Source organism: Cryptomeria japonica, chromosome 9 (assembly GCF_030272615.1).
Source record: "Cryptomeria japonica chromosome 9, Sugi_1.0, whole genome shotgun sequence".
Classification (NCBI taxonomy): Eukaryota; Viridiplantae; Streptophyta; class Pinopsida; order Cupressales; family Cupressaceae; genus Cryptomeria; species Cryptomeria japonica.
Genome location: NC_081413.1, coordinates 417,912,031 through 417,936,210, shown reverse-complemented (window position 1 = coordinate 417,936,210; position 24,180 = coordinate 417,912,031). Strand labels below are relative to the sequence as shown.

The 24,180-nt window shown below is 39.4% G+C and overlaps 1 pseudogene; it reads left to right on the top strand.

The window, feature by feature from the left end:
• LOC131074178 (uncharacterized) overlaps window positions 1-23,291 on the top strand; it is a 145,204-nt pseudogene extending 121,913 nt beyond the window's left edge.
• The last annotated feature ends 889 nt before the right edge of the window (window positions 23,292-24,180 follow it).

Sequence of the window (24,180 nt, the reverse complement as noted above, 5' to 3'; positions counted from 1 at the left end):
TTACTCAAAGACAGCAAGCAAGCTGGATTCGCGTTCCCCATGATTATAGGCAACCGGGATGTCCATCTAAAGACCCCCACCCAAGCAGAAGAATCCTTCGCAGAGATGGCCTCCTATGGCCTATAAGAGCATTTTCCAAGGAAATGCTTTGATCACGATAATCTGGCAAAGAGAGCCTATGGCAGGCGGTACAGAGCAAAGGAATCAGTTGAAGATTATTGGAAAAACTGCTCTGATGACTATGAGGTCCGAAGGCGTGAATATTCTAGGTTGAGTGTGCAGCAGATGAGACTCTATGAATATCGTCGGGTCCCAGACCAACTCACAGATTCAGGGAATTGTCTGCAAGTCTGAGAATTTGAGGCAGTAAGGCATCTTTTGCCAGGCGTTGATTGGTCGCAAGACCCGATCACTGATTTTGAGGCAGTCATGGCAGCCCCAACAAGATATACAGACCAATGGTTACATCAGCAGATTGAGCGACTAATTCATGAGGGAGTCCAGTTCACCTACCACTTAATGGGTAGCCTCGATTCTCAATCCTCCGAAGATGAGGGAACTTCCAGTGTACCTAGGGAAGAAATTGAAAAGCCCGAGAAGAGGAAGAAGGCTAAGGCTTGCAGAGGGACTTAGACATCCAAGAGAACAAGAAGGGAGAAGATTCCCATTAGGAGGCCAGAGGTCACTTCATTGTCAAAGGACCCCAGTTCATCCGACGATGTAGTAGAATTGGATTATATACCTGCTCCTCCTTCCTAGAGTGACATCGATGCATTTGGAGCTGATGATCCTCCCGCACCCGACATGCTAGACGTCGAGCTAAGAGCTATTGAATCAGCCAAGCCGGGTAACCAAATTGAGGAAGGAGAGATTCCATCCATTCAGGGGATTGAAGTGCATGAACCCACCCAACAGAGTCGCCATGAACTGCTGCTCCATAACATTGCCAAAGATGACTCTACCGTTGAAGGAGAGCAAAAGACAGAGGAGACCTGCGAGCTTGAAAAGACTGAAGAGCAACCATCACACGAAGGCATTAGACAATTGTTCAGTGAAGTAGGAGAAAACTTTGTTGCAAGCAAAGAGCTTGACACCTCCTCCACACCTCCGGTAAGGGAACAACTGCAAATTTGTGGTGAGACGGCTGAAAACATCAAAGAACAAAGTGAAAATTTAACCATAGCATCAGCCCAGACTATACCTTAGGAATGGTTGATTGCCCGAGCTCAGCGCAAGGCCACCACAAAGCCACCCATTGACTTGGAAGACATCTTCTCACGTATAGATCAAGCTAAAGCCAAGGGGAAGAAAAAGCCCAAGGCATATTCTAGGATGACCAAAGATGAGCAAAGGAACCACACTCTTCACATTGCCACCCCGCCTGTAGACAAGCCAACAGATCAGATTACACTTGCAGATTATAGCATCACGACCGTCCCCATCGGACGAGCCACTAAGGAACAGGAAAAGGAGGAATTCAAGGATTCAGTACAGAACATGCTCAGGCAACTTGAAGAAATAACAACTGAGAAGGATATGTATCGAGATCGTGCTGAGCAGGCCGAAGGGTACATCGATCAACTCCTAAGACCATTACACAATGCTTCCGAATCCCACATTCCCTCGACAGCATTGGCACAGAGGACCACAACAGAATTTGAAGGAGTACGGGACACCGCAAGGGTCGTCAAGGAATGGATACAAGGCATCAAAGGGAGGGGAGAACGAATCCTTGAAGAAGTAAAAGAGATGGCTCACCATCGAGAGACCACCCTGGTCCGGCTATTAGAGGTAAAGAGGGAATCCCTTAGAATGCATGAAGTGGTTGCCACTACTCTTCCCCTCATGAGAGCTCTCTTCTAGACCCATGCACAGATTCCTACATTATCCACCATCCTAGATCCTTATAACATCAGCACTCTTAAGGAATGGTACTGGACTATCACCATGAAGAATGACACAAGAAATCATTGATAAAGAACACGATGCATGTGAGACAATTCTGAACACCATGCAAGAACTTGGCAAAATGATCCTCCGATAAATGGTCTCGGGATGGCAAAATGCCCTGTCCGATGAAGTGATACGGCCAGAGTGGGAAGAAAGACTAGGGACAGATAGGATCACCTATTCCGTTAAGGACCTAATTTTTGCTGGTCAGTTCCAGTCAGACATGTGGTGCTTCGAGCGTAATCATTCCAGCTGGAAGGATGGTTTGAAGCACGTGGACCAGTATCTCGAGGGCATGCAATATAAAATTCGTCATCCTCCCATGCCTCCATTCAGTTTGCTATTCCAATTATGCATTAGGTTCCAGGAGTATGTTCGTGAGGAACGTGCGGCAGGTTGTGATCTTTGGCAGGAATATTTGCATGGTGAAGATGAGTTCTTGGAAAAGGAATCTACAAATGGAAAAGAGAGTGCTTTCCTAAAAAGTGCTTTTTCCTTTTAAATCTTGAAAGTGCACTTTTTGGCCAAAGGGTCATGTTTGACTTCCAAGTCAACTAAATGTAAAACTTTATCTGTATGCACCTTTTTGGATCATTTTTGGATAAGTTCTAATTACCTTTTGGGGTAGTTATTAGTCCCTTTGGGGTAGTTGCTGATATTTGCCTCCCATTTATGGGTATGGGCAGCCATGTTTTATGGATGAATCTGGGCCACTTGTTTAGATTAAATCTTGGCCATTCATCCATTTTTGAGGCCTATTTAAGGGACTGGTTTTCCCTCATTTTGTAAGAAGTTCTTGGATTGTTGCTGAAAGCTCTGGCAAAATTTACAGGATTTAATGCAAAGTTAAGATTGTTTCAAGTTTCCTTGTGAGTGCATGGTCTCCTTCTTCATTAATTTAGAATTTTTCAGTTATGCTTCTTTCCTTTATATAGCATTTTCTAAGTAAACATCCGATAGAATCCTCGCTATTCATACCATTATGGAATGGCTGATTGTCTTTCCTTCTGTATGGTTAATTTGAACCTCTCATATGCTTAGTTTGGTTATTGAATGCTCACTGAATGAATGTCAAAGTTCTGATGTTGTATTTAATAACATGAAAACTCAATTTTCCCTTGAAGATCGCACTAGATTGATGCAAGTATTGTGCTTAAATGGCTGGTAATTCTTAATTTAGTTATTTGGAGGTGTCCGTCTATTTACTAAATCTGCTATCTTAGTTAAAATTTATATTTTCTGTATCTCTCTCTCTCTATTTCTCTTTTTTCCCCTTTTTTATCAAGAGAATCCGTAGTCTTATTGAAAGTAGTATCAACCCAACTTAAACCATTTGATAAGCAAGACCATTAAAGTTTTGGGGAACTCATCCAGCAATTGCCTATTTCACTGTAAGTCCCCCTTGTGTTTCCAGCAAAACACATCAAACCACTGAGTAATCTCGCAGTCAAGACCTGACAAACGAAACCTTGAGGTTATCCCCTTTGATCAAGCGCGAGAAATAGCATTAGGGATTTCCTTATCTCAAGAGAGGATAGGATACTCAGCAAGTTTATTCTATTTTGCGTTGGTCGTATGGAGTTTGCAGCAATGCAACTTTAGACGCGTCAACAGGTTGCAAAGTTGATAGCTTAGCAAGGGTGCAAGATTTTTTGATAACAGTTTTTGGCATGCCTGGTGGGACTTATTCAATTCACATGCTAAGGATTTAGTGCTATTCTTAGTGTTTTGGCCTTTAGAGGCAGTCATCTCTCAAGCACTTGGCGACTCTGCTCAAGAACCAGGTCGTGCTCACACAAAGTTCATAACTCTGGGACCCCGAAACCCCCAGGTTCCCAAGTCATCGTAACTCTGCTTACCCTGGAAATCCGGAACCCCTAGGTTCTGAGGTCACTAAACCCCTTCGCTTCGTAAGTCCGGAACCCCTAGGTTCCGAGGAGCTTAGGCTCGGAAACTCACAACCCCCAGGTTCCGAACTCCCGAGCTTCCTCACTCCGGACATCCGAGCTCCCGAGAGCGGTTGCAGATTTCATGCCTAGAATTCATACAAGGGAATCTTCTAGGGGCAGTTTCCGATTCATAGAGCTTCCATCTGCAGGCTCTAAAAGAAGGAGAGGTAGACCTTCATTATCACCAGTCAAGGGTGACGAGGTTGTAAACACTCCATCTCCCAGGTCTCGTTCTACTCCTCCATTTACAAGACCATTGCTATTAAGGGCTCCCACCACTCATATCAATAGACCATTGTTTCACATGGCAAGAAATCAAGTCTTTGTTACCTTCAATGGGGGAAGTCCCCTTGTTTTGACTCAATGGAATGACATACCAGTGGCTACGTTGATAAGTATACCATACTTATCTTGTGAAACAGCTACTACACCCATTGAGCACATTCAAGACATTGCAAACATCTGCTTCGTCCATAACATCACTCAGGACGATGTTGCTGTCAGACTCTTGGCTACATCCTTGAAAGGCAAAGCCTTGCAGTGGTATAGAGGGTTGCCGTCTAGCTCCATCCACAATTGGGACGAATTGGGGGAGAAATTGTGCAACCATTTTGAAGACAAAAGTGATCACCTATCACTTGTGGAGCAGTTAACTACGATCAAGAGGGCACCCCATGAGTTCATGGGAGACTTCAACTTCAGATTCCTTAAGACATGGAATAGGATTCCTGCTCTAGTGAAGCCATCCCCAAATCATGCCTTCTTGTATTATCTTAGAGCTCTCAACAACGATATAGCTGTCATGGTACAATTGATGGGTGGAGCCTCTCTACGGGGTGCATATGACATAGCCATAAGAGCAGAAAATTGTTTGATTCAGGCTGGGAAGATAGCTCCAAGGCCTCCAATGCCTCTCTTCCTAGAGGCTACTACTCAACAACCCACTGTGGCTCCTATCCCCATCGTTCCAGTAGGGCAATCATCCACGCCCTCTACGTCCTCCAATGAGCTCCATGAGGTTAAGGCTCTACTGCAAAACTTTGGCAATGAATTGGTGGCACTAAAAAGACAACAAACTCAGTATAACAAACCTTACCAAGCACAAGGTCAGAATTATCAGCAAAACAGGCCACCCTTTCAAGGGCAAAACCAATGGAGCAATGCCAGGCCTTTGAATAGTGTGAACCCCACAAACGCAAGCAACTCAAAGGCAATAGTTCCAATGCAAAATAACCTTGCCCAAGAGCAAGATTGGTGTCAACCATGTAATCAGCCACACAACCAAGGTGTATGCCAAAGTGGAGGGTTTGTCCAAACTTTAGTAGTGCAAGATGAGCCGACCACTTTTGGCCAACAATATGACCCAAATCAGCCTAGTGTTGGTCCCTAGGCTCACTTACAAGGGGATTCTACCTTTGTCAATTGGCAGGAGGCGGAATTTTGTGGTTTGAATCAAACAAATGGTGAGTCCATGCTGCAGTATGCAAGGTCAAAGAAGAGAGCCATGGAGGCTACCTCACCTTCAACATCAGTCCAAGCTCCAACACCCAATATAGCTGTCCATGATACAAGCCAAGGTACCATGCAAGGGAACAAGAGGCAGGAAGAGGCCCAAGTCGTCCAAAGAGCAAAAGTAGACCTTGTAGCCTCAAAGGGGCCTCTAAAGTCAGTTGGTGTTCCTTTCAACATAGTTGATCAGATGAAGAAGGCCAACCTCGACGTCACTATGTGGGAGGCCCTTTCAATCCCATCTCAAAGGGATTTGCTTAAAGAGGCATTAAAGGATGTCAATCAGTGAGGTGATGAGGCAGCAGTCAACGGAAAGACAGTCTCCACCAGTTTGGTGCGACCCAAGGAGGAGGAAGATTCAAGCAAGATCAGCAAGCCTCCCCCTTTTTATCTCTCCTTAATCATAGGAGACAACTTGGTTCACAACTGCATGATAGATTCGGGAGCTAGTAGCTCAGTCATACCTAAGAAGGTAGCTGATCTTCTTGGCATAGAATATGAACCTGTGACCAAAGGGGTGGTCTAGTTAGATGGCACTTCTATTAAGACAGTAGGGGTGGTAAAAAATTTGAAGTTAACCTTGCATGCATGCCCTGGTTGCACTGTCTTGCAAGACATATCAATCATAGACCTTCCTGCCTTCTTTGCCATCTGCTTGTCTAGAGACTTCACAGCTAAGATAGGTGGGTACCTGTCTTTTGACTGGTCCCATATGCTATTTCAAACAAGGTATGGTACCAAGGTCTCCATAAGGGTAGGGCCCATTGCCCAAAACCACATTGAACCCTACACCCCTAGCCCTGTAAACATGAATTGCACTTTGCATGAAGAAGGGGAGGAGTGTCTTGTCCGTGAGCCTACTACTCTCTTGCAAGAGGTTCCTGATTGCTTGTTGGACGAATGGGCCAATGCTTTTCAGTTTGATCCATTAGCTGAGACTAAAGAGACTGGGCTTGGTACCTATTGTATCCATGAAGAGGATACTCCTATTCCTAACCTCATCAAGACACAAGGAGATTCAGAGGGGTTATGGAACATGTTTTTTGATGGTTCAAGAAACAAGAATGGTGCAGGTGCTGGGGTGATGCTTGTTTCTCCTAAGCAGGAGATATTTCTTCTCTTTTAGGCTTCAATTTGGTTGCACTAACAATGTCGCTGAGTATGAAGCCTTGATCCAAGGTCTCCAACTTGCGCAAAGCAGGAAGATCAGATTTTTGCAAGTATTTGGAGATAGTGAGTTGGTTGTTAAACACATTCGAGCCCAAAGTGTAGTAAAAACCAACCTACTCAAGTCATACAAACACAGGGTTTGGGACTTGATTGAAGGATTTGAGGCCTTCAATATCCAGAGCATTCCTAGGGGTCAGAACAAACATGTTGATAGGCTTGCAGCGGTTGGTGCTCAGTTCGACATACTAATGCATGTTGCACGAGAGAAAGAGCAACACATCAGACTTGTTGTGAGGCCTCCTGTCCTGGACAATCAGGTGAATTGGCAAGTGTTTGAAAGCAATCAGCAGATCGTCAACTTCTTGCAAAATAAAGAAGAGTTTTCTGCTAAAAATCAGTCCAAGCTGCAAGACCAGTATGGAGATGAAATCATGCAGCTCAACTCCAACAAGTTGCCTAAAGGTCTAGTTACCTTGGAGGGCATTTTCAACTCGGATGATCAGTTGAAGAAGAGAATGATCTTGGCTGCAAAGAGGGGTGATTACAAGCCAGTTGTTGTTGCTGAGGGTAGGTCCTTGAACTTGGGCAAGATGTGTTCCTCAACCGAGCAAGAGGCCTTCGTTGAGCATTGCCAACAATATGATGACATAGTTGCTTGGACTTATGAAGACTTGAAGGGTTTTGATCCTAACTTAGCCCAGCATACCATAGAGCTAAACCTGGATGCAAAGCCAGTAAGACAAAAACAAAGGCCAATAAACCCCAAGATTGAGCCACTAATGAGGAAGGAGTTGACCAAGCTCATAGAAGCCAATATCATCTTCCCTATGAAGCACTCCTCCTAGGTGGCCAACCTTGTCCCTGTAAGGAAGAAGAATGGGGAGATCAGACAATGTGTAGACTTTAGGGATCTCAATAGAGCCCCCCTTAAAGATCACTATCCCTTCCCTCTATGGAGCAGATTCTCCAAAAGGTCAGTGGATCAGAAAGATTTTCATTCTTGGATGGGTATTCAGGCTACAATCAAATCTTGGTCCAAGAATTAGACCAATACAAGACTGCGTTTACTACTAAGTGGGGTACCTATGCTTATTGTAAAATGACCTTTGGGCTAACCAATGTAGGTGCCACATTCCAAAGAGCGATGGACATGGCTTTCAAGGGTGTATTAGCAAAGTTTGTGCTTGTATACCTTGATGACATAACTGTTTATTCGAAGCATGCAGCTGACCATCTTGGTCATCTTGAGCAGGTGTTCATGAAATGCAGGGAGTATGGTGTGTCTTTGAACCCTAGCAAGTGCGTATTTGCTACTGATCAAGGAAGATTGCTAGGACACAATGTATCCAAGGAGGGTTTGACCATTGATCCAGAGCGAGTGGAGGCTATTCTTTCTCTTCCACTCCCCAGTCACAAGAAAGGATTGCAAAGTTTCCTTGGTAGGATCAACTTTGTGAGGAGGTTCATTCCCAACCTTGCCACCATGGTAAAACCCCTCACTTCCATGTTGAAGAAAAGCTTGGTTTTCAGTTGGACCAAGGAAGGAAGGGCCGGTTTCCAAGAGATCAAATAAGCAATTGCTCAAGCCCCTACCCTCGTCAATCCCAATTATGGAAGGGATTTTATCCTCTATACCTTAAGAGGAGAATCCAGCATTTCAGCTGTCCTAACACAGTTGAACGATGACAAGTTGGAGCAACCTATTGCTTTCTTTAGTGAAGGGCTAAAGGACTATGAACTTAGATACAACTATGTAGAGAAGCAAGTCCTCACTGTTGTAAGGGCATTAAAAAAGTTCAGGCACATGTTGTCCAACAGTAGGATCCAACTCTTGGTTCCGCATGCAAGTGTCAAGGATTTCCTTCTAAACAAGGATATCAGTGACAAGAGGGCTGGGTGGATAACCACGGTCATGTAGTATGACATCAACATTAAGATCACCAATCTTGTAAGAGGCAGGGGCCTATGTGAACAACTTGTCTCATCTTTTGAGACTACAAAGGTCGCCCTTGTGTTACAAGAATATCAACCAACTGACAACAACACTCAATTCAGTTGGGTAGGTGACATGACCACCTTCTTAATGGAAGGTAGATACCCCCAAGGTCTGGACCGGACCAAAATAAGACATTTCAGGTTGCAGTCCATTGCCTATGTCTTAGTGAATGGCACTCTTTTTCGAAAAGACTCCAATGGAGTCTTACTAAGATGTATCGAGCAAAACCAAGTCAGCAGATTGTTAAAGGAATTTCATGATGGCTCTTCAGGGGGGCACTTCTCTGCAAAGACTATGGCTATCAAAATAATGAGGGCTGGTTATTACTGGCCATCCTTATTCAGTGACTCACATAGATGGGTGAGGAATTGCAAGAGATGTGCTCTCTTCTCTGGGAAGCATAAAGGCCGTGGGACTCCATCCCATGAATCATAGTCCTTTGACTGATCACTAGAGAAACCATCTTGACATGGTCCACTCCCACTGAACCAATATGATCAAGATCCTCGAATGTCAACCAAAGCACATCCTCTTAGCTGCTCCCTCTGAAGTTGAAATGTCAGGCTCCCTCTGACTGTTGATTCTTCCTCTTCGAAGAGACGTCTCCAGCCACAAACTCAATTTCATGGCAGCAGCTATCAAGTTGTTCCTTCCTTGAATGCAATCTCTTATGCTTCTTAGTCCATCCTGAAAGCATTTCAGAGAGAGATTACAAATAGTTCATAGAACTAATCTATCTTGAAGGGAAATACCAATGCTAGAAGCATACATGACTCTCTGATGTAATTGCATGAACTTTATTCAACCATGAAATACTTTTCTCTTTATTGATTCTGATACAGCCACTTTACTTTTCTTGAAAATGCAAAGGAAATCCATTCTAAGGATGCACTCAGGTCTGAATCGTCTGCTGCTCCAAAGAGTGATGTCAAATTTACCATAAAAACCAACAAACATTCATGAACATCTCTCCCAAATGTGGTGCTCAAGAATAGGGTCAAACCCTAGTCAAATTGTTAACAATCCACCAAGAGAAATCACCTCCAATGGCAGGCGAATCAGGTCTGCTTCGCTGCTGTACCAGATCTATAACTTAATTTTTTTTTCAGCAAAATGATGGTGAGGCTTAGATGATGATGGGTTGGCAGTTTCATGTGCCGATGAGCTCTACCAGCGAGGCCTCAAAGTCACCATATGCCAAAACACCACCGGCCCACGCATAACACAACCCACTCATCACGGTGACCAAGCTCACGAAGAGGAAGCATCTGATGGCTTATAAAATCATCTCAACCAAATGAAATGAAGTTGCCTTCAAAACAAATTGCTGCTAACTAGTCATGATTGCCTGTCTTAAGCGATTTGCTTATTTGTCTTTTGAATAAATCGATTCCTCCAATTTATGAATAGTTGTCCTCACAATAATTATTTCTTTATTTTTGGTTACCGCTCCTTGGTTTTGACTTGGATCACTGTGTATTCACTGCATTCAGATGACTATAATCGCTGTATTATTACTATAGATCCTTTGTCAACTTCAGACTGGAAGTTGACTGTCTTGTATCAAGACATGACATACGAAGTCAATTTATCTTTCATAATATTCCTTCCATTTCTTTGCCCTTTATCACTGCGTATATTAATATTTGCGTTGCATAACATCCTGTATATGGTATTCTCGCGAGTCTTCTTTCATCCACGAACAAAACACTTGTTTCAGGAGAACAAATTGCATATGATTTAAGTGCTATCTTTAATCTTCACCATCGTTGCCAAATCATTGCCTTGTGTTCTGTAAGATAGATGATTGCTGACTGAAGAGATATTAAACAACAATTGCTGTCTTAACAACCAGTTGTATAGTCGGCAACAATAATATTAATCACTGCACATTATGTCGTAAGATGATACTGCTTATTTTTTAATACATAGTCTCTGTTGTTTGTTGTAAACAATATGTATATAATTGCTTGCTTCTATCAAGAGTGATGCTTGAACATAATCGATGCTTTCATTTTTGACATAATCATCTTCATCAATCTTTGTAGTCTCATTAAACGTTGTTTGAATTCATCAGGAAGTCGGTTCATTGTCTTGTCTTCTAACTTAGTCGCTACTTATGTCGACACTGCCATATTCTTTGTAGTCGCTGTACATTTGATTTATTAATCACTCCACATAGAGAATCATTGTTCATATATCAACTTGTCATTAAAGAGAAGGCACAAGGAAAGAATATGCTTTGATACCATGTTATTTTTCTGGTATGCTTGATTAACCATGGGCAATAACTCTTATTGCCCTCCCAACCATAGACGATATATTCGTCTCCCCCGAGCACTCTAATTTATATTGATCTGCATATTTTTGTTATATTGTTATTTCCTCCTTTGAATGAGATCACACATCTCATTATGTATATGTGAGAGATGTCTATACACCAAGGGTCGCCACTCTTCCAAGTGGCACCAATTATTACATTATTAATATAATATAATAATTATACATTATAACTATAATATAATTATATTATCACATAATAATATAATTATATTGTCTCATAATAATAATATAAATATAATCACAACCTTTGTGATATCAATGTCGGCCTGTGGATTCCAACCACAGCTACAATAAAATCAACAGCATGTCTTGATTGAAGATAACATCCACTAGGTAACATGATTATGAAACATGAGGAACAAACAGCCTCTTGCTAGAAAATGTGAATGAGGAGGGCTGATGTCAGTATCGACCCTTTTCATCAGCTGTTTCTGATGCCTCTATGTTAGGCATGAAATGATTCTGCTAATCAGAGCTGTTTTCAAATTTGCATGCAAGTATTTGGTCCTCACAAGAGGTTTCAAAGGTGTTCATGTTACAGAGATGCTTTAGAAACACTGAAACTGTGAACTGCAAGAATCCCTTGGCATTCACAGTAACTTAAAGAAAATTGTTGAGGTCATATAAATAAATTTAGATTTTTATTCAACAAAGAATTTAGATGACCCTGAATATTTTGCCATAGAAAATGAAAAATGTCTCTTGTTTTCTATCTCAAAATAATTGCTGATTAGGCAGATATCAATCAGGTTGACTATCTCTAGTCTAATACAAATAGGTGAATTGTGTTTGTCTTTAGTATTGAACATGGTCAATACTTAATTGGTTTGAAGTTCCTAAAAGTTGCTACCACACAAATTGAACGGATCATTTAGCTTATTAGTTATTTCTGTAACATGCATCAATTAAATGTATTTAATTGTATCTGTGTTGGCCTTTTTGCTATTTTAATAATGTGCTTTGGGATATGAGATAGTTGTCTTTGAATAATAAGAGTACTACAAATTGATTTTTTTGACAGTTCTTTTGATGTTGAATTCCCTATGCTAGAATGACACAAACCTTATTTTCAGCTGGAAACACATTGGTTCTTTCCTATTTTCATAATTAGCATATATTTCAATTTTTTGAGCATTTTCTGCAAATGAGATCAAATTTGTATAGATATTGAGGGACCTATTCACTCAAGAACTAAAGGCAAGGTGGCTTAAGCCCGTGTTGACTATGTGGATTTACTGGCATTCTCAGTTTGTTGTGATTGGCTATGTATTCCAAAATTATGAGCATGCTACTTTTTCATAGAATTATTTACAAGGATCCTTATGTAGTCATTCACTTGTGAGACAAGTTTAAGGCTTGTTATATCTATATACTAATCATGTGGCTCACAGAAAGATTCTAGGATTTTAGAGTTTAATTACCTATTCTTGTCTTATGCTAATTCTATTTGTGCTTGGATTTTTCTCGTGAATGAATAAGTCATTCTGTGTGGATTTGTTGTGTACTGTAAGAGTAATTTATATGAGGTATAAAAGTTTAGTTGGGATTAATTATATTGCTTCAATCAGAGAAATATTTATGCATGTCTTGTTAAAGAGTAGATTCATATTGTGAATCTAAGATATTATCAAATTACTGCTTTCTATTGTAAAAGTTACATGTGGGGAATAGATCCACAATTGTTTCTATTTCGAGGCAATGATAAGATGTGAGATGTTCTGCATTTAGTTTTTTGTGGTTTATGTACTCATCAGTATGGACAGTCTAGTTTAATCTAACTTGGGCAAATGTTTCATGTAGGATAATTCTGTCCGCAGTTGGATCATTCAGGGGAGTTCTCTTTTTCCAGTACCTTTTCCTAAGAGTTCTCCTTGTCCGGCTTCAGAAAATTCAAAAAATTCTATACATGTAAGAACATTATCATTGCAATTAATTATATATTTTTGCATTTTCATTTCTTCTGCAATAAAATGGGAAACTAAAAAGATTTTTTCCACTTTTGTTTTGTGTGTGTTTTCACAGGTTCCATCATATGTGTTTGATTGTTGCTTTGGCTTGGCTATTTCACCAGGAAATTTGGTTATAGCTGTTGTAAGTCGCATTCTCACTTTTCTTCTATGCTGTTATTATGTAGTTGTGTTAATCGTAAATGATCTGTATATTTATTGCCTTTTGGAATGAAGAATAGTTCCAGGGCTAAACCTTTTACTGTCCTTGTTAATTAAATACCAAGATCAGTACAAGCTCCAAATATATCATTATAACAATCTTTACAAGCATAGACAAATTCTTCCACCAGAAGTCATTATAATATCTTTATTTGGTCAATTCATAAGTGTGTCACTTCAAGTGATTACTGACGTACTTTGATGTTAATAAGTTATAACATTGCTGTTTGGGACCAGGGCCCAAAAGTTACAATGCTTGCTTTTCATGCAAAATGGTATTCTTGGTATCGTGCAATCTAAAAATCGTGGTGTTTTCACTTTAATGGCTTAATCTCTATGCAATACAAGTCGTGTTAGCTTTTCTTAGACCAAGCAACATGCATTTTTGAGGTGACAAAGTTTGTACATTTTAGTAATATGTGAAAGAATATTTGTTTTGAGTTATCTATCTACAATTTTATATGAAGAAAAACAGCATATAGGTGAACTTTGAAGACCGAATACTGTCTAGATGCATGTATGCCTAGCAACCATAGTTCAAAAACTTGTGAGTAGGGGGTGTTTGGCTATGCTAGGGTTTGTGTCTTTTCTGCTGTCCTTGGCTCTCCTTATGTCAAACCATGCTAGTGGTGCAGGAGACCTTTTAACCTTTCGCACTTTTTTTTAATTATAAAAATTTAGAGTTTTGGCAGACTTTTGCATTACTCAAATCTTTCCATGGTTATTTTCTTCCAGAACAGTCTTCTCTTCTTGTACACAAAAGCTTCTCTTCATACTTTATTTCACCTCCAAAATTCTGTGCTTCTTTTTCTCTTGCCAAGATTGTAAAATGGATCATCAAATGTCATTGGATTGGAACAAATTTGCACCTTTCATGCCTGATTTTTATTTGGAAACAAAATTAACACGCTAAACGATTCAAGCAGCCAACAAGAGATTTGAACACCTTACATTAGGTTTTGACTACCCAACATGAGTTTAAAAGCCCAACAAAAGGTTTTAAATGCCCAACACGTGTTTTAAACTTCAGCAAAACATTTTTTGACAGCCAAAAAGTGATTTAAATGTTCAACAAAGATGTGAAATACCCAGCAAATAATTAAAACACATGTCAACAGATTAGAGTGGCCAGCAAATGCATCTGTAACAATTTCAAACTGCTTCATACAAATTAATAACTATCAGCATTTCTTATCTTGCCCAACTTCTTCTGTGCTCTAATACCATATTGAAATGGTAGAGCATATAAAATGCTTGAAAAACCCAAGTTACTGATTTGGGTACCGAATCGGCAAATTTTTTTTTTCCTTGGGTATGGGTACGGGTATGTCCATATATATATATATATATATATATTATATATATGTTCAAACATCAAAATTATAAAATATAATTATATAAATTATCACTACCATTATTGATAATATAATTAATAAACTATACAATATGCTATATGCATAGTTTTTGGGTGTTTTCAATCTATTTCTACTGTCATGTGAGAAACAAAAGTAATCTAGAGAGACTACGGATTTATAAGGTTAATGAGTAATCTGTGGGACTGACTGCAATAATGAAAAGAGGGTATGTCTATCTACATCTGCATCGACATCTCCTCACTCTGCATATCTACTCAAGGAGACATTGGCATTGGCATGGAACCAGACTCTCAAAAACCTATTGAATTCCAAACTGAATCTACTTTTAGTTTCTATTGTAAAACTTTTAGCTTGTCAAACACGGTCACCTTGACACATTTTCACAAAATAGGAAACCAATAGAAAAGTTGATGGAGTGCCGATTTTGACATTGGCTGATTTGCAGGACCCACAAAGGACCCAGTCGCCTAGGAGGAACCTGGGTGGAATCCACGGGGGACCAGGCTTGGACCAGGACCCGTAAGGAATCAGGACCTGATTCCAAGGCTGCTAGGGTGATTCTGGTAACTTAGGGAAAAACTAAACCATTATAACACATAAAAACAGAGAATATTAATTTGATTGAAGTTAGATTAATTACATAGAATGATACAAATGCTTATAAAGCATTGCATTCTCGTGAAATTCCCAAACTACCTATGGGAATAGCTGCCAAATTATTATTTTATTAGTTATTTTAAATATTACCTAACCTACATTATTATAAATTAACAATTACATATTAATTTATTATTTATTATATAATCAGATAATCTCTATATACTAAACTATAAGATGAGGTAATATTCCAACATAGTCACCGAATCCTGCGTCTAGCCTAAAATCACTTAATCATCCTTCTTCTAATGTCCACCTTAGGTAAATGAATCTAAATATTTATTTGCATAAGTGTCATATCCCCTTTTCAAAAATTCTATAAATTTAGTTATTTATTTAATCACCTTTTCCATTCACTTTTCATTAGTGAATTAAATTAAATTTAAATTCGCACACACGAACCTATTGGTGTCGGATTTGTGAGACTACCAAGCATGAGGAGATGAATTGCTTTACCTTCATATCAAGGATGGAGCTAATGTTGCAGAGGAAGATCTTCTTTCGGGATATTCCAAAGCCGGAATTGTGCATATGGCCTAATGATAATTGCAATGGAAATGATCCCTTCTCAAGGTTCAAGTCAAGGATTCAGAGTCAGATTGAGATTGGTAATCTACGACTCGAAGGAGTGTTGCTTCCCCGTTGGTGTGGGATTCACAATGCACCTCACTCAGAATTCACTTGTCAAAGACTCCAATATGTGAAGAGGCTATCAACCAAGTCAGATGTTAGTTCAGGTTATTAGAGCCTACAAAGGAATGCATTACAGATAGAATCTGGAGTGTCTATCATGAACAAATGAACTCGACATCATTGCAAGAACAAAACATTGCAACACTTATCGACACTAATGGACATGAATTACAAAGAGACTGCACAATTGAACCCAATGATCCAAGCATTCAAGTGGGGGACAACTTTTCCTGCATCAAACCAGAAGAAGAAGTTGTTGGAGTCAAGATCAAAGAAGCCATAGAAGACCTTCAAGAAATGACAAGTCATATTCAACGCTTGGAAGCATCAACACATGGGGATCAAATTGTCGTTGCAAGTGAAGAAAGACAACTACAAGACAGAGAAAACTGTTTTAGTACCTCTCATGAAGGAGAAAATTTTGATGAAGGAGAAAATTTCGATCGATGTTTGATCTTGCAATGAAAGAAGTATCCAAAGGAGTAATCCTTGATGAAGAAGTTCAATTATGCATGCACAAGATGGGAGAAATGATAAGTAGCTTGAGGCAAGAAGGAATATGTAATAATCAGTGGGCCGCTGAGATGGAAGCAAAGTGTGAAATACAATTCAGGTCGGTGCTCAATCCCCTACTCAAGATCTGGGAAGAATTGCTAAATGAAATTGAGATGCGTGAGATGCCGATCGACGAACAAGTTGTGGTGATAGAAGTAAAGAATGAAGGGCAATTTGGGTTGGGGCTCAACTCGTTATCAAATATTGAAAAGGAATTTGCTGGAGAAATGTCCCATATTTCCAATTTCGGATTCAAATATAGCTCACACCTTGGCTTCCTGCCATTGAGTGTGATCCCTATTTGCATATTTCAAATGCAAGTAGGATGGTATACCACCAACTTTGACCTCTTGATGAATTCCTGCCTGAGGATGAAGGCCGCCAGGTCGTCTCTTTCCTTACCCTTGACTTTGAAAGTTATGGTTTTGATTATGGAGGTCTAGGAAGAACTTGTTTATGGATTAGTAATGGTCCAAATGAGTCACCCCAATTAATATTTTTTCCAGAAATTTTGATTACACATGAAAGTTGTAATAGGAAGGACTATTTCTCAGAGTTCAAAGATGAATTTTCAAGACTTCGGATTGTAACCATTGCTATGTTGCTCTTGCACATCCTAGAATATCATGTTAGGCCATGCATATATTTAGATCTTTTGAGTCTTGCTTGTTCGAAAATTTTGTTTTGTTAGAGTAAGTTTCCTTTTAGTTTAGGTTTGCTTCAGAGGGTTCCTATTTCGTGAGAAAGGCAGTACATAAGCACACTCTAACATTTGTATTTAGTTATGTTCAGTCCATTTCTTGGATGACTATTTTTGAAGTGCTTTAGAATTTGAGGTTTTTCTTTTCCTACTTTATCATTTGGTTAGGACATGTCCTTGACCTAGAAGTTTAATCATTTATTGTGTCTTAACATTTGAATTTTATGATTACTATATCTTTCAAACATTATTAATTGCTCTAGGTCACTATGATTCCTTAGTGGAAAAAAACTTTAAATCTTGCTTCAGTGCAACTGTAATTGTTAAACCCTTTGTGAGCTTCATTGTTTATGTGCCAAGAGAGAAGGAAAAAAAAGGAGAGGAGAAGATAAGATAAAAAGGATCAAATAATTTGCTTTGGGAAGATGCAGACATCTCTATAGGTGTTCAAAAGAATAGTTCGTCAGAAGTAGAGCAATCTTCATGAGAATTACAGCGACAACGTTGTCGGGGCTATAGACACCTGACTAGCAGCAAGGCAATGTGCAGGATGCTTTTGGAGTTAAGAAATCTACATAGCTAACCATGATGGATACGAGGGGTCTTAATGGTCTTATGAGCTGTAATCAATTTATTTGCACATGCCTAGGCAATCATGGATGAAGAGGTTTTGATCCAATACTTGACTCTTCTCCCTTTTCTAGCCTGCATCCTAGACCTTTGATGGGTTGGATGGAATTTTCCAAAGTTTCTGGGTATGGATTGGTTTTTATCTTTCAAATGTTCAGGAACATTTATTTGGGCTGGCGCTAGATGTTGTGATGTTTTCACAAATCACCCATTTGCAAATGGGGACCCCCTTTTCTTTGCCGAATAAGCCAAGTCTTTGGCAGTCAATGTCGTCTTCCCAACCTAAGGAGTGAGCTCCGAGGTCTTGTCAGTTTGGGTTTTGATTTTTGCTGAAATTTGAATATGGGAAAATGTTTTCAAAGGCCTAATAGTGATGATTTTGAGTGTTTCTGACAAACTTTCTATTTTTTAGCAGTGTCTATTTTTAGAATGTCTATTTTTAGGAAATTTCATTGTCTCCCTGATTGGCCTAATTTTGCGTTTGGGCAAAAATTTCTATTTTAGCAGTTCTTATTTTTAGCAACATGTGATCGTTGACTATAAATGGAGCAAGTATCTAGATTCAAGTCGAGTAGAATGAAGATGAAATGTAGAGAATGAAAGGAATAGGTGCAGGAGAAATATCCTCCTCCAAGCCAAAACTATGCCCAAGAGTGGAAATTCTCATTGAAGGAGGAATTTGGCGAAAAGGAAAAATCCTCCAAAGCCAAAATTGTGCCCAAGAGTGGAAATTCTCATTGAAGGAGGAATTTGGCGAAAAGGAAAAGTCCTCCTCCAAGCCAAAAGTGCGCCAAGGAGTGCAAATTCTCCTCCTCTGAGGAATTTCCACGAGAACAAAAAATCCTTCCTCCAAGCAAAAGTGTGCCTAGAAGTGCAAATTCTCCTCCGAGGAATTTTCCGCGAGAACAAAATATCCATCCTCCAAGCAAATGGCACCCAGAAGTGCAAATTCTCTTCCAAGGAGGAATTTTCCACGAGAACAAAAAATCCTTCTTCCAAGCAAAAGTGTGACTAGAAGTGCAAATTCTCCTCTGAGGATGAATTTTTCACGAGAACAAAAAGCTTCCACAAGCATCAAAGTGCACCAAGGAGGAATTTCCACGAGAAAAAAAATCATTCACCATTCCAAGTATGCTAGGAATCTTGGAAGGTGTGAAAAAGGACTAAGGCATTGAAAGAATTCCTCCTTCCCTCTCCAGGAGTGCCCAAGCATTCCTCAAATATAGAGACTAAAGAAATTGGCTAAGGCATTGAAAGAATTCCTCCTTCTGTCTTCAAGTGTGCTTAAGGATTCTGCAGACATGGGAATGATGAAATTTGGCTAAGGCATTTTTGGAATGCGACCAACCTTAGGATGGCATGGAATGAACAAATTTGGCTAAGTATGAAAGAAATCCTTCTCTAGGTCTGATATGCACTCAAGCACTTAGGACATGGAAATTTAACCAAGGCAAGGAGAAAATCTCCTACTCATCTCATGTGCGCTCTAGGAAAGAGAGTCCTTCATCATGAAAATTGGCACCCAAACTCATAATCCCTCCACTTGTCTCATATGCGCCCAAGGTGGAGAAATGACATGAGGCATGGAATTTAATGTCTTTGATAAAATATGGCATTTGGCAAGTCAGAGGGCGAAAAGGGGCATCAATCCAGTTCAAGGCATTCAAGGTTCGAGACCTCAAAGATCAAAGTTCAAGTACAAATGTAGAAGGAAGAATTTCTTCTAGAAATCCAAAATCAAAGTTCAGAAAGTTCAAGTGTGAAAGATTTCAAGAATGATAGAATTGTTGACAAGGGAGTCCAATCCATTCCAAGAAGGCGAATTCCCAAATCCAAGTACGTGGAAAGAAGAAAATGATCAAGGATAATTTCAGAAGAGTTGATCAGAGTTAGAACCTTGGTCCAGATGATGCGATTTGGGAATATACTCCATCACATTCAGTCAAAATGGAATACTCTTCGTGCTTAGTTATCAAGTCTACATGGCATCCAACATGCTGAGGTGGTGCTCCATCACCTTCTTCAGCCAATTAAATGTCTCCAAGTTGACGTGACCAAATTCAATGAACCCGACTTATACAAGAGCGCTTCTAGAAGGTGCTAATAATAATTTATTATTGGTTTATATTCGAAAGAAGAAGGATGAGTTGTCCCCAAATGAATTTTCTCATTGGTCAACTTGGCCCTGTTGACGTGTTTTTTATGACTACGGCGAACACAGAATAAAGTTGCCTAACGGTCACTTCACTCTCTCTTGATCAAAGTGCGATCCTTGGACGTTGATCTCGATGTTTCTTAAAGTGTGGCCGTCCTTCTACGTTTCATCCTTTGGGATTTTCCGGAGGCCGACTTCATTTGTTTTTGCACGTTAGGGTTTTGATCCTTTTGGGCCGACCTGATCCTTTGGATCAATATATATTTGTAATCATGCTTTGCATTGTAGTCAATCAATTCGAAGATAAGGGGTATCAGATAGATAGTGCTTAGAAGATAGATCTTTCGATTCAAGGTCCCTGTGAGACCTATTCTACCAGGCTTGTGTGCCGGTATGTTGTAACCCGGTTGATGCCGGTTGGATGTATTTGACTTTCATGCAATAAAATAATCTGTTCTACATTTGCCTCCATCATATCTGTGTGTTTCTGTTGTGTTAACTCTTGCTGACCGGTTTGGACTGATCTCCTTGAGGTCCCTCCTCGCCGGTGACTGCTTCACCCTTTGGAAGGGTCAGGAGCGAAATCCATTTTTTAGGCTCAAATTTTGACCTTTTCATCAAATCTCCAAGTCCAGACTTGTCCAAGGCATCCAAAGGATAAATAGGTTAGCTTCACATCAATCAATGCCCAAGACTTCATCACTCATCAATTTGACCAATCTCAGACCCTCAAAGATGATATTCACTCACAAAGCTTCATTGACCTCCTTAAACTTAGACATGATATAACCTAGCAAAAGACCCTAAACTTGGACAACCTACTGACCCACCTTAACTCAAGCAGAGCCCATTATCTTAATGATCCCTCTGACAACTCTCCAAATGCAAAGGCTAATAGACAAGAACCTAAAAGACCAAGAAAACTAACCCTAGAAAGCAAAAAGTAGGGGTCTGCATTTGCAATGGGGCGATGTGTGAATACGTCACAACAATAGGTAATATGGCTTTAACTTGTTTTTGTATGCTTCAATTTTCATGTACTCAGTAAGTGTAGAAACATTCACCTTAACAGTTTTATGTTAGCCATAACATGCAGCCAACTATATTTATACTTTCTGTTAAACCATGTCTGCCATCAAATTACTATAATTTTTTTTCTTATTTCATATCTTTTAATGTTGCAGTAATGGAATGTCATTCTTTACATTTTTATCAAAAGTCCGTACTGAGAGTAGTGCGGTTCTTCCAAGTTAGATTATAGATATTAGGAGCTGTTCTCTGTTTTGGATGGAGCTTTTAAAAGAGTGATAAAATTGCTGTGCTTTTATTCTAGATACCCTTATGTTCTTGGATTTGCCTTTCAGGTGAGGAGTATTGATACTGATTTAGTGGACCCCATGTATCAATCAAGGTAGGGAAATAAACATCTCGTGTAGCAGGAGGAACATTTTACATAACATTTAATGTTATCCTCAGACCAGCAGTTGTATATTAGGTACCTGAGGTGTTAATTTTAGTTCTGCCAATAGCATATTGCAATTGATTGGATGATATTTTTTACCAAAAAGAGGCTATAAGGCTTAAGAGTTATTGGTTTGTCTTAGGTCCCAGAAGGCAGCTGTGGAATTCTTCTGGGTGGGTGGGCAGCAGCTGAAATCATCACTGGGAAAATTATCAGAATGCAGATCTGAAACATATGGTGGCTTTTCAGAGAAGGATGTGGTTTGCTGGGAATCCAACATTCTGTGGTCTCTAAAGCAGTTTGAAGATGTGACAAGACCACTAGTTCTTTGGGATATTCTGATGGCATTATTGGCCTTGAAGGTTCTGGCAGTAAATTTTCTTGAAAGAATACTCTCTAAATGGTTTTCCAGCTGGTTTTCAGGAAGTCAGCAGGCATGTACTTTGGAAAGATGTCTAATTCATTTACTAAGGCTATTATCAAAGGTCAGTTGTCGACGCATACATTTATTAGATGTGATCTGCAGATGCTTGTTGCTTGCAGGCATCAATTTAGAATCCCTGAATTCTGGAGTATGTGAGGTTGAAAAGAAGAAAATTTTGATGCATGTGAGAAATCAAACGCTTGGATCAAGTTACTACACAGCAGTGAGCATGAGCTTAGAGAGAGGCTTGTATACCTTTCCCTTTCAGCAATATTATATCGTGCCTCTTATCCTCGGCAGGTTTGCCATCCAAGCAAAATAGCTTGGGTGCCATCTGGAGCTCCACAAATGGACAAATGGATATCTTTGAATACTGCCAAAATTTCGGATCCTCTTAAGCACCTTGCGGCACAAATCTGTGAACTTGGGCGTAAGAGGTATAATCTTGGAGTGTATAGAGTCTAGACCAATATAATATTTAAAAAAAATAAATAAGAATTTTGTTTAAATTTGTTCTGATCTTGATATTTCTTAATAATAACTTTTGGGTTAATGTCTAATAGAAAGGCTCTTTCTATTAGAGTCTAATGACAAGGCTTGATAGAAGTTGAAATATATGCAGAGATTTGCCAAGTTTCTATTGGAAAACTTAATAGTGAAATTTATCCACTTAGCAGCATAAAATTTGAATAATTTCCTTATGAGTTCTCCCATCTGATCCGTTTTCTCCATGATAACTAGTAACTATATCTGCTTTCTAAAACAGTTCTGATCTTGTGTTTCATTTGGCAGAATTTTGTCTATCAGTGAATACTCTGTCTCAGAACGTTGTACCTTCTGTGGTGCTTCTGTACAATCTTGGTCTCCTGAAACTGCATTTTGTCAAGCTGGGCGGTGTGATTCTGACAGCCAAAGTCACAAACTCCAACGTTGTGCTGTTTCTATGCACGTTTGTCCTGCCACTTCTCTATGGTTTTGTATTTGCTGTGAGAGATTGGTAATGAAACAAGCCCCTGATGCATTCTTCAATATGTCATCATTGCAAGATGCCAAATATTTATCTGACTATCTTCTTCTATGTGGATCTCCAAAACCTGCATGCCCTTTCTGTGGTATACTGATGCAAAGATTCCTGCCTGAATTTCTGCTTACAACCTCACCAGTATAGGTCTTCCAGATTTTGTGAAATGGGAAAAATTGTATCATTGGAAGTTTGAGTGAATTCTTTTAGCTCTTAGACGGGAAGGAAAGAAAGGGTTTTTGCTGGATTCTCTCTTCTGTAAGCAGTCAGCAAAGGAAGCTAGAGTGAACAGTTATGTGTGAAGGTGGCAGAAAATATTTTGTACTATTGTGTAATATTATCCTGTGACATTTCAGCATCTTGGTGCCATTTACCGCAATCTTAAAATTGAATGCAGTATTTGCAGTCATAAGTGACAGAGCCAGGCTTAAAATTTGATATCATGTAGACTGCAAAGACAGTGCCAAGTGTTTGCTGTGGGATTGGAGAGATATATGAATGGAATTAAGTGAATGTCTTTTTCTGACATTTCAGCTGCATTTGGTACTGTGGTTTTTGATTATCTACCTTATCAATTCGCTGTAGAAATAGAAATGACAGAGCCAGGCTTAAATTTGATGTTATGTAGACTGCAAAGACAGTGCCAAGTGTTTGCTGTTAGAGATTGGAGCGATATATGAATGGAATTAAGTGGATATCTTTTAGTGACGTTTCAACTGCACTCTAGTTCAGCGGTTTTTTATTATCTACCTTATTAATTCGGTGTAGAAATAGTTTTCTTCCAACATGATGGTGGACAGCAAATGTGCCGCCCATGCTCATTGCTCTCACGTACATGGCAGAGGAGGTTCTCTTGCATACCTGGCTCATGGAAGCATATCTCATTTAACTGCACGAAGAACACTTCATCTTGGATCAGTGTACCTATGCAACCCCAAATTGATATTTGAGCTTATGGTGGTTTCATTTGTACAAATTAGATTGCTAAGAATCGCTTTTAAGAGGGTATGCACCATTTGTTGTCAGCTTAAGGTGACTCTCTAATTCCACAGCGTTTTAAGGAGGCAAAAGTGTTATTTTGGAAGTAATAACTATCATTCCAATATATGGTCATTTTCTATTTCTTTATGGACGTATGTTTCTGTAACTTCTTACTTCTGTCAAACATTGAGTTTAGGTAATTTATACTAAAAATTATGTTATACAGACGAGCATGCTTTCAGCTTTTGTTATTTTTTGCACCAATTAAGTGTCTTATCGTATCGTAGAATCCAATCAGTGTAGATATCATAGTAGCAAAAATCGTTTGAGAAAAAATCAGCAAACCAAAAGTATTAAGATTTTTTGAAAAAATCTGATTTTAAAGATAAAAAAATGTATAAAAAGAGACTATTTTTTATAAAAACTCAAGGGCATTTCCAT